The following is a 12,091-nucleotide window of genomic DNA, read 5'->3' on the forward strand; positions in this document are numbered from 1 at the left end:
TGCACATATACGTATGCATGTCTGCAGATATATATGTATATATGTGTGTATGCACATACAGATGATAGATAGCATGTTTAGTTTAGCTGGTAGAGTACTGAATTTGGAATCATAAGGCCTGGGTTCAACTCCTACCTCATACACTTGCTAGCTTTGTGATCATGAAAGAATTATTTATTTTGAACTTATTTTCTCACCTATGAAATGGAGATGATAGTAGTACCAAGCTCCAGTTATAAGGAGAGATGAGACATTGCAGAAGTGATGAAACTGGACCAACACACTGGCCTCCTACTAAGTGGTAAATTCTTATACTTGAGGATAACATCACATTCTATCATCCGTCCTTGGGACTGGGAACAATGACAAAGACAACTGCATTGAAAGAACTATCTATTCTGTACGCTATGCAAAAGGCAAGGAGAAATTCTTGAGACTCTTCTTGAAACAACCTTCTTCTTAGATCACAGCCATCTCTGCCTTACAATTCAAAGAGAGGGAATTTCTGTTTTCTTCCTCTCTCCTCTCCATCCCTCCTTTTTCCATGGTAGCCAAAGTTCAATCATATGGATTGCAATAGTGATATACATTGCCTTGCCTAAGTGAGCATGAGATAGGACATTAAATCCCTGCATATTGCTCCTCCTTTGTATTTTTTTTTCCCTGCGCACAGATGATTGAACAGAAATCTTGAAAAATGGATATTTTCAGCCCTGTTGGTAAACTTATGGTTCTTCATCAAGTAATGGCAATCTCTAATTCTTTTGTTCTCTTCTCAGTCAGAGAAGATATAATTTGATTGGAGTGACTGCTCTGATTTCTCTTCAGAAGTGAATCACTCTCCTCCCAAGCTACCAACCGGTAAAACAACTCCACAAACCTTTAAAGCTATATACATTTCAGCTATCATTCTTTAATTTAAAAAAAATCTTAAAAACAGCAAAATAAGCATTTTCATATACATAACAGAAGATAAGGTTTATACATGAAACTATAAATCTGTTAAGTATGACTATTTTTCTTTTTAGATATAATAAATTCAACTTATAAATTTCAAAGCTCACCTAACAATGTCAATTACCAGTAGAATGTAAACTGCATGAAGGCAGGGACTGTTTTGTTTTGCATTCAATTCCCAGTGCCTGTCACATAGCATATGTTCAGCAAGAGCTTACTGAATGGAATTGGATAGGATACTGTTTTTTAAAAAAAATTGGAGTTATGTTCAGAAGACATAGTCCCAGAAAGTTGGAAGAAAATCAGATTCAGTGTCACTCTCCAATGCAAATATGTGGCAAAGATAGGTCACTTAGAGCTGCAGGAAGAAGGACCCTACGTTCAATCACAGATGGTAATAACTGGCACTCATTCAGCACTGCTTGAGACAGCTCAATGTCATATCAACACAATGGTGAGAACTCATGAACCCAATAAATTCATGAAACAGAAATGGTTCAGTGGCAGGAGGAAGACACAGGTTTGTGATTTTAAAGGGAGCAATGTATATTGTACATTTTTCAATTAAAACCAAGTAATTAGACCAACAGAACACTGATGGGAAAACAGAATACTGATGGGAATTTATAGAGGATGACTAAAATAGCATTATCACACTTTAACCACAGAAAATGATGAACTTATTGTAAACAGTTACGAAGTAGGTTTTAGTGGTTTAATTAAGGATACTTACATTTCTAGCAAAACATTTGGCAAAAAAAATTTTTAAAAAGACACAAAGAGAAGATGTATACTATCTGTGGTATTAATCAGAAATAAACAAAGGTGTTGTGACTCAAGAATTCGAGATAACTAAGGAATTATAGTGCTTCATTTTCTTCCTATGAACTGGGGATATTCATTGCTGCCCTATACAGTTCTCAGGAACATTTTGAGGATCATCTCAGGCAATCTACGTGAGGTACTTTGGAAAGCAAAACACTCACATTTTAGTGGTTAGCATACTAAACTTGGAATTAGGAAGACATAGGTACAAATCTTGTTTCAGACTCTTACTAGCTCAGAGGCATTGGCAAGTCACTTCACCTTTGTGAACCTCAGACATTTTCTAAGACTAACTTGTAGATGTACTGTAGTGGTGCTAGGAGCTTCCACACTGAAAACCCAGATCATAGGATCATACTCATAGATTTTTAGCTGCCAGGGACCTTCTAAGGCCATCAAGTCCAACCCCTCACTTTACTGCTGAGGAAACTGAGGCTAGAGAAGTTGAATGACTTGTTTATAGTACTGCAACTAGGTCTCTGACATGCTGATGTATATTTCATTATTTCAAGGTTCTGCAGTTTCACAAGTGTGGGTACTCCTACCACTAACACATATCATAACCCGTCTGCACCTTACTCAGTGGCTTTCATGAGTTACTGTGGCTGAAAACAAATAATCATCTTTGGGTATTGGATATCTCTGAAAATAGCAAAGCAGGTTCTTGGGCAATACGTGCACAATTCGTCAGCTAGACTTGGTAGTCTTCTGTTGGAAAGCTAGGTGCCACAGGGGACTGAATGCTAGGCCTGAAGTCAGGAAGACTCATCTTCCTGAGTTCAAATCTGGTGTCAGATACTTCCTAACTATGTGACCTTGGGCAAGTCACTTAATCCTGTTTGCCTCAGTTTCCTCATCTATAAAATGAACTAGAGTAAAAAGTGGCAAACCACTCCCATATTTTTGCCAAGAAAACCCCAGATGGCATCACAAAGAATCAGACATGACTAAAAAGCAACTGAACAACGTTTCCCTTCTGTAGATCTTTGGTGAGGTGTCTTTTCCTTCTCCTTCCCTTTTTAAACTTTGTTTCATTTTTACCAGGTCTTTCTCTTAGCTAATTTTCAAATAATCTCTATAATATATTGGCCAATACTATCACATTTATCATCTCTAAAGGGTAGATGGGACCCTCTCTGGCACCCATCCTAATATACCCTCCTAGGTAGCCACTTATCCTTCATTCTTGCCAGGCAAGCCCTGGTGTTGTGCAAGCTTGAAACATATGAATTTTTATAATCCTAATACTCTGTAGTCATACAATTAGCATTTTTTAAAGTTCTTAGAAAAGCATTAGGTCAGCTAATATCCACGTGAAGGCCAGTTGTATTGCCCAAGATTTACACATTTAATAAATGAGACCTTGATAGGCCAAGAGAGATTTGGTTAAAGCTTGCTTCTTTCAGGTCTGTGCCAATTTCCTAATTTATTTTTGATTTGTAGTAGCCTGGGATTTTACACTCTTCCACCCCCCAAATTAAATTAAATTTCTTGGACTGCACTTATCGTCCTGTCCAAGCTCCCAGCCCAGTGGGCTTGCAACATTATTAGCACTTCTGCCTCTCTGTGCCATTCTTTTTGCAGGCTTAAATGTATGCCCTAAAAAAGTCACTGTTTAATTAAAGGTTGGATTAAAGATGTAATGCGTTTTCTGAGTGTGTATATTTTACTGATTTTATAGTTTGTCCAAATTTTCTACTTTGAAGAGAAGATTTTGGGGGGCAATCCATGACAGGATCCCTAAAGTTACAGGAAAACTAAAGTGTAAAGATATAACAATCCCTTAGAACTATTCCTTTCGGTATGACTATGAGTGGTTGACTGGATACTCCTTTTCAGGGAGGTAACTGAGTGAACTTTTCAGCTGAATCAGTTTTATATTAGATCACTTAGAACTGTGTAAGGTTTATATCATTATGTATGAATGTGCTGGGCACAACTCTCAGACCTTTGTTAAAACCTAGGTCAGAGTAAGCCTGTGGTTCAGTTAATTACCATGAGATAAAAGTATTACAACCTCAACAAAAGGAGGCTTTGCAAATAAAAGCTTTTTTTTCAAGCACTGGCTGCTGGTACCTCTAGATACAATTATTTCAGTTGAGCCTTTTTTGTCTATTTATAAACAAAAGAAACTATTAAACTCTTAAATCTGTATGAGCAAACATTCTTTAGAGAAGTGTAGTAGTAAATGAGATACTAGTTTAGAGCAAAGAGTAAAAGAACTATAAAATGCAGGTAGATTGGACACCCCAGGCACCTTTCTACTACTCCCTCCTATGATCAGTGCTAATAAGTTTAATGTGCTGTTCCTAGATTGCATTTACTCAACTCTGCAAATTTCCTACTTTCCAAATGTGTAAGTGCAGGACAGTTTCTATTGTCCTAATTGCTTTTGTCTCTTTGTGATTTAAGTATTAGAGGAAAGCTTTCGATTAATAAACTGTCACAATTGACCAAAGTGATACATATTCATTCAAAAAGAGGCATAAGACATTGCCCCTTGCCTATTCTCTTCATCTGGGTCAAATTACAACTGAACTAAATATTATATGCCAGGATGGCAATGAATGAACTCTCTTTTCCCCATACCTTTTTAATGGAGATTGAAATTATCAGGTCCTTGGCAAGATTGCCAGTGTCATCTAAAAGTTAAGTGACTATCTGTCAGTCATGCAGTTATAGAGGCACGATTTGGTACACAAATAGGCAAGTCCTGAATTCATACAAGCTGTTTTTCTATGCGCAGAAAAAACCTATCAAAATGCTAACCCTTGTTGCCTTCTTTTCTACTGCAAGTTCATTTAGAAAACTATAAAACTACTGTTCATCTATAGGGATGAATGACTATCAGTCAGACTGGTGTTAGCTGACATCAATTCCTTCAGTTTCATAGGTTGCTATGAAACACTTTTTAAAAAGTCATTTACTTTTGAGAAACATGGAGAGAAGAAAAGCTATCTGGGATCTCACACACAAGCCATTGGAATCTGGATTGAGTATAAGAAAGAAAACTTAATCCTACGTGCTAATCTATGAATTGCCAATAAAATAAGTCTCAGTCTTTGTTAGCTCAGTTTGGATAACAATATTCTTTTACCCCAAGGGAAAAATAAAATTATGACAATTGCATTACATGTTTTTGCTCTGATAAAAATTTTACACTTGTGAGGGACAGAGAAGTATTCAATCTATATTTAAGTAAACTTATTCCTTGTGTTTATATAGTCATTCAATTTTTTAAGTATTTCAAGAATTAGATGCTTTTCCTAAGTATCAGTTAATGGACAACCATTTCAATATTATTAAGGGTAATAAAACATGTTGTTAAAATTTAATGAAGAACCACACTAAAGATTAGCAAGCTATTGAGAAAAATCTGCTTATTTGATAACAATGCTAATGATTGCTAACATTTATGTAGCACTTGAAGATTAGCAAAGCACTTTAAAAATATCTTATTTTATCCTGGCCACAACCCTGGAGTGTGGATGCTATTATTGGCCCATTTTACAGTTGAGGAAACGGTAACATACAAATGTTAAGTAATATTCCTAGGTCACACAGCTAGTAAGAGTTTTAATCAATTAATCAATAAATATTTATTCAGTGCCAACTATGCGCCAGGCACTGTGCTATGTACACAAAAGAGGCAAAAGACAATCCTTGCTCTCAAGGAGGGCATTAGAATCTAATGGGAGAGGCAATATGAAAATAAATATATACAAAGAAAGCTATGTATAAGATGAATAGGAGATAATTCAGAGGGAAGGCACTGGAAACAAGGGTTTGGAGAAAGCTTCCATTAGAAAAAGAGTAGGATTTAAGTTGTGACTTAAAGGAAGCCAGGAGATAGAGATGAGTAGGGAGGACATTCCAGCCATGGGGGACAGCCAGAGAAAATGCCCACAGCTGAGAGATGGAGTATCTTGTTTATGGAACCAAAAGGAGGCCAGTTTACTAGATTGAAGAGTACCTGTCAGGAAGTAAGGTGTAAGGATTCTGAAATGGTAGGAGGGGTTGGGTTATGAGGGTTTTAGAATGCCAAACACTCATTTTTAATTTGTTCCTGGACACAATAAGGAGCTACAGGAGTTTATTAAGTAGAGTAGATGACGAGATTAGGTTTATACATTAGGAAAATCACTTTAGTGGCTGAATGGAGGATGGGTTAGAGTGGGAAGAGATAAGTAGAACCACCATCAGGCTATTGTAATAGCCCAGGCATGAGGTGATGAGATGGTGACAGTGTCAGAGGAGAGAAAGGGGGCAGTATTTGAAACTTGTTGTAAAGGTGAAATTGACAGGTCTTGGCAATGGTTTGGATATGGCAGAAGAGAGTGAGGAATCTGGGATAACTCCTAGGATGCAATTCTGATGGAATTAGGGAATGCTGTTGCTCTCTATAGGGCTAGAGAAGGTAGGAGGAAAGAAAGTGGGGAGAATTTAAGAGCTAACATGATAAATTATGTTTTGGACATACCGAGTTTATGATGTTTAGTGGATATTCAATTTGAGATGCCTAAATGGCAGGTGGAGATGCAAGATTGGAGGTCAACAGAAAGATTGGGGCAACAAAGGAATATTTGAGAATCATTAGCATGGAACTGCTAAATAAATTCATGGGAGCTGATCAGATCACCAAGTGAAATAGTATAGAGGGAGAAGAGAAGAGGGCCCAGTACAGAACCCTGAGGGACACCTATGATTAGAAAGCATGAATTGGAGGAGGATCTAGCAAAGGAGGCAGAGAAGGAGTAGTCAGATAGGTAGTAGGACAACTAGGAGAGTAGTGTCCTGAAAACCTAGAGACAAGAGAGTATTGAAGAAGAGAGAGTGGTCAAAATGCAGAGAGGTCAAGGAGAATGATGATTGAGAAAAGGCCATTGGATTTGGCAACTAAGAGAGCATTAGCAACTTTGGAGAAAATGGTTTCAGTGGAATGATAAGGTCAGAACCCAGACTATAAGGATTAAGAAGAGAGTGAGAGGAGAAAAAATGGAGGTACCTATCGTAAATGGCCTTTCTGAAGACTTGAGCTACAAAGATCAGAAGACACGTAGGTTGATAGTATGGATTGAAGGGTCAAGTTATTGTTTTTTCAGGTTAGAGGAAACATTGGCATATTTGTAGGAAGTATGAAATGAACCAGTGGAGTGTGAATGATTGAAAATAAGTGAGAGTGGGAATGACAAAGGGGACAATCCGTTGGAGGAGATGGGATGGAATAGTATTGTTTGAATGATTTGGAAGGCTGACCTTAGTAAGGAGTAAGGCCACTTCATTGTGTTAGACAAGGGTGAAAGAGGAGAGTGTCAGAAGGCACCTGTGTGCTAGATAAGAGATGAGGAAAAGGGGAGAAGAGCTGATTCATGGCAAATGGCTTCATTTTTGTTGTAAAATATGAGGCAAGATTCTCCTTTGAAAGAGGGGATGAAGGGTAGCCATGAGAAGTTTTAGGAATGATGAAAAGGTTTGGAAGAGTTGCTGTAGAGAGGGGAATAGTGAGTTGATATGGGAGGTATAGTCATATTTCCTAGCAGCAGTGAGGGTCTAGTTAAGATGTGTAACATAAATTTGTGGTGAGTCCAGTCAGAATGATTGTGTGTTTTTTCTCTATCTCTGTTCAGCAGCCTGTGTATAAGAACAGAAATGACAAATAGTGGGAGTGATCCAAGGCTGAGGCTTGACTATGTATAGTCAGTGATATGATAACAGGGTGTAGGGATTCAAGAGAGGAGGACAGTGTAAGGTTGAATTAGTTCACTAAGAAGTCAAGAGGAGAAAAGGAGAGAATGGTTAGTGAAGGGGAAGTAGCCTGAGACAGAATTGATGGTTCAAGGGATTGGAGGTCTTGATGTAGATGAAGGTTAGGGCTGTGTAAGGGGAGGCAGAGGGGAAGTCAATAGATTATGGTCAGATAAGGGGATTTCAGAAGTTTTGAACATAGAACTATTACATCTGTGGGTGATGGCAGTACCAAAGATATGATCATTGTTTTTAGCTAAGATGAGGTAGAGGAGTAGCTTATAGGAAGTGAGCAAGTTGAAGAACTGAGCAGTTAGGGTATTTGAAAAAGTCAAAATGCATGTTGAAGTCCCCTAGTATGAGACTTGGGAATTAGGGAGGAGAGAAAAATTGTAAGCCAAGTATCAAACTCAGTGAAAGCAGAAGGGGGAATGATCTGGGGGTTAATGTTATTTTTTAGATATCATCCTTTCATATTTAACTCATACCTATGCCCTATATCTATATATACTTCTAATTACTCTAAAAATGAGAAAGGTCTTATGAGTTACAAATATCATCTTCCCATAGAGGAATGCAAACAACTTAACTTTAATAAGTCCCATATGATTTCTCTTTCCTGTTTACCTTTTCATGCTTCTCTTGAATCTTATATTTGAAAGTCATATTTTCTATTCACCTCTGGTTTTTTTCTCAAGAATACTTGAAATTCCTCTACTTCATTGAATATCCATTTTTCCTATCATGGATTATACTCAGTTTTGCTGGGTAGGTGATTCTTGGTTGGAATTCTAGCTCCAGTGCCCTCCAGAATATCATATTCCAAGACCTCCAATCTTTTAATGTGGAAACTGCTAAATCTTATGTTATCCTGATTGTTGGCTATTGTATTTCAACCTACATAAAGACATTTGAGAATCTGTGGAAATAATTCATTAAGAGTTATGAAAATAACCTTTTTGTTTCCACATGTCATAATTCTGTATGATTTTAAGACCTTATATAAATACATAATTTGTACCACCTTTCTCTTTTTTCTGGGGCATCTTTTACCATTTGAAATAATTGAGAATGGCACAAGCTTATTTCCTAATTACATGAAGAGGAAAATAGAATTTTAGGGAACTAGTCAAGAACACTAGAATTTTAAAGAATGTGTATGTGTTATCAAAAATTCTTCATATACAATCCAATTTGTAATCAGGGGTGAATATACGTGTTTACCATAAATAGTTCCACATAAAGACATTGTGATTTCTGGATTTACTCTCTCATATTTTCATCAAATCATGGTTTCTTATAGCCAGAAAGAACTTTAGAGAACAAAAGGTTGAACCATTTCATTTTAGGATCAGATAAGATCTAGAACTGAAAAAGTCCTTAGAAACTATTGAGTCCAGGAGGTGGAGCAAAGATGGTGGAGTAAAGCAGGGCTTGCTTGAGCTCTCCCCCAAATCCTTCCAAATACTTGTAAAAAATGACTCTAAACAAATTCTAGAGCTACAGAACTCACAAAATGACAGAGTGAAACAAGTCTCTAGCCAGAGACAGCCTGGAAGGTCAACAGGAAGAAAGCAGAGAACAGCTCAGAGTGAGCTGCACCAGCACAGACCTGGTGGAGCAAGCCTCAAGGCACTGAACCACTGGCAGCAGTGGTGGTTTCCAGACTTCTAAACCCTAAAACACCAAACACATCACAAAAGATCAGGGGGAAAACTATGTCAGACCTGGGTAAGAGAAGAGTGTGGTCCAGCCCTGGGGCAGTGGCAGCAGCAGCAGTGGCAGCAGCTGCTTCTGGAGCTCCAGGCCCATAGACAGTGGGGACATCAAGCAACCTATCAGAGCAGGAGTGCAGGGATCTCTTTGCTGGCACTGAGTCAGGATTCTCTTGCTTGGATCTGGGTTATATTCCTGGGTGGTTGTCCTGGGGTAAGGAGGAGCTCTGGTGTGGCAGAGCTTGTGGCGGCTGTGAAGAGGGAATCCTCCTCACAGTTCCAGGGCAGGGAAGAGTGCTTGAGGTTATGCACAGATCAGACCACAGGCCAGGACAGGAGTAAACACTACTCCTTTATCATACCACCTCAAAAGAACTGAAAGTTTACAGGTGCCTAGAAACATCTCTGAAAATAGCTGCACAAAACCCCTGAAGCTTGGGACAGAGCACACTCCATTGTAGAGGCAGAGTCATACCTTGACAAAGAACTCAAAAGTCAAGGAATTGGCTGGGAAAATTAGTGGACAGCATAAAAAAATCAGACTATAGAATATTACTTTGATGACAAAGAAGATCGAAACATACAGCCAGAAGAAAACAACAAAGTCAAAGATTCTACATCCAAACCCTCCAAGAAAAAATATGAATTGGTTGAAGGCCATGGAAGAACTCAAAACGGATTTTGGAAATCAAGTAAGAGAAGTAGAAGAAAAATTGCAAAGAGAAATGAGAGTGATGCAAGAAAACTATGAAAAATGAGTCAGCAGCTTGCTAAAAGAGACCCCCCAAAATACTGAAGAGACAAAATGCTAAAGACCACAGAGCAGGTTAGTGGGAGAACTGCTGGATTGGGGTGAGAACAGTCTGGCCCCATTTCTGGGGGTGGAGGTGGCAGTGGCAGCTACAGTAGCAGCAGGAAGCTCCTGAAGCTACTTCCAGAGTCCCTGGCCCATACGGTGGGAGGAATCAAGCATAAGGTCAGAGCAGGAGTACAGGGAGCATTTTGCTGGTACAGAGGCAGTGCTCTCTTGCTTTGCCCTGTTTGGATCTGTATTGCACTCCTGGTTGGTGGTTCTTGGGGGAGGAGGAGCACTGCTGTGGCAGACCTTGTGGTGACAGTAGAATAGACGTAGCTCTGAAAACAGCAACTCAATCCCTAAACCTTGGGACAAAGTACTCTCTACAAGTAGTCATACCCTAACAAAAAGCTCAAGGGTCAAGTGGTTGGCTGGGAACATGAACAGGCAGCAAAAATGGACTCAGACTCAGACTATAGAACTTTTTTTTGGTGACAAAGAAGATCAAAACATACAGCCAGAAGAAGTCAACAAAGTCATAGAGCCTACACCAAAGCCTCCAAGAAAAATATGAATTGGTCTCAGGCCATGGAAGGGCTCAAAAAGGATTTGGAAAAGCAAGTAAGAGAAGTAGAGGAAAAATTAGGAAGAGAAATGAGAGTGATGCGAGAATACCATGAAAAACAAATCAATGACTTGCTAAAGGAGACCCCAAAAAATACTGAAGAAAATAACACCTTAATAAAATAGACTAACTCAAATGGCAAAAGAGCTCCAAAAAACCAATGAGGAGAAGAATGCCTTGAAAGGGAGAATTAGCCAAATGGAAAAGCAGGTCCAAAAGACCACTGAAGCAAATACTACCTTAAAAATTAGAATGGAGCAAGTGGAAGCTAGTGACTTTAAGAGAAATCAAGATATTATAAAACAGAACCAAAGGAATGAAAAAATGGAAGACAATGTGAAAGATCTCATTGGAAAAACTACTGACCTGGAGAATAGATCCAGGAGAGATAATTTAAAAATTATGGGACTACCTGAAAGCCATGATCAAAAAAAAAGAGCGTAGGTATCATTTTTCAAGAAATTATCAAGGAGAACTGCCCTGGTATTCTAGAGCCAGAGGGTAAAATAGAAATTGAAAGAATCCACAGATCACCACCTCAAAAAGATCCCAAAAAGAAAATTCCTAGGAATATTGTCGCCAAATTCCAGAGCTCCCAGATCAAGGAGAAAATACTGCAAGCAGCCAGAAAGAAACAATTGGTGTATTGTGGAAACACAATCAGGATAATACAAGATCTAGCAGCTTCTGCATTAAGGGATCAAAGGGCTTGGAATAGGATATTCCAGAGGTCAATGGAACTAGGATTAAAACCAAGAATCACCTGCCCAGCAAAACTGAGTATCATGCTCCAAGGCAAAATATGGATTTTCAATAAAATAGAGGACTTTCAAGCTTTCTCAGTGAAAAGACCAGAGCTGAGTAGAAAATTTGACTTTCAAACACAAGAATCAAGAGAAGCATGGATAGGTAAACATGAAAGAGAAATCATAAGGGATTTACTAAAGTTAAACTGTTTTGTTTACATTCCTACATGGAAAGATGATGTGTGTAATTTGAGACCTCAGTATTAGGGTAGCTGAAGGGAATATATATATATATATATATACACATATATATATATACACACACACATACTATATATATATACACACACACATATATATACACACATATATATATGTATATAGATAGATAGATACACATATATGTATATATGTATACATATATGTATATATGTATACATATATATGTATATATGTATATACATACATATATGTATATATGTATACACATACATATATATGTATATATGTATACACATACATGTATATATGTATACACATACATATATATGTATACATATACACATATATCTATATCTATCTATCTATACAGACAGAGGGCACAGGGTGAGTTGAATAAGAAGGGATGATATCTAAAAAAATCAAATTAAGGGATGAGAGAGGAATATATTGAGAGAGGGAG

Source organism: Trichosurus vulpecula, chromosome 6 (genome assembly GCF_011100635.1).
Source record: "Trichosurus vulpecula isolate mTriVul1 chromosome 6, mTriVul1.pri, whole genome shotgun sequence".
NCBI classification, from domain to species: Eukaryota; Metazoa; Chordata; class Mammalia; order Diprotodontia; family Phalangeridae; genus Trichosurus; species Trichosurus vulpecula.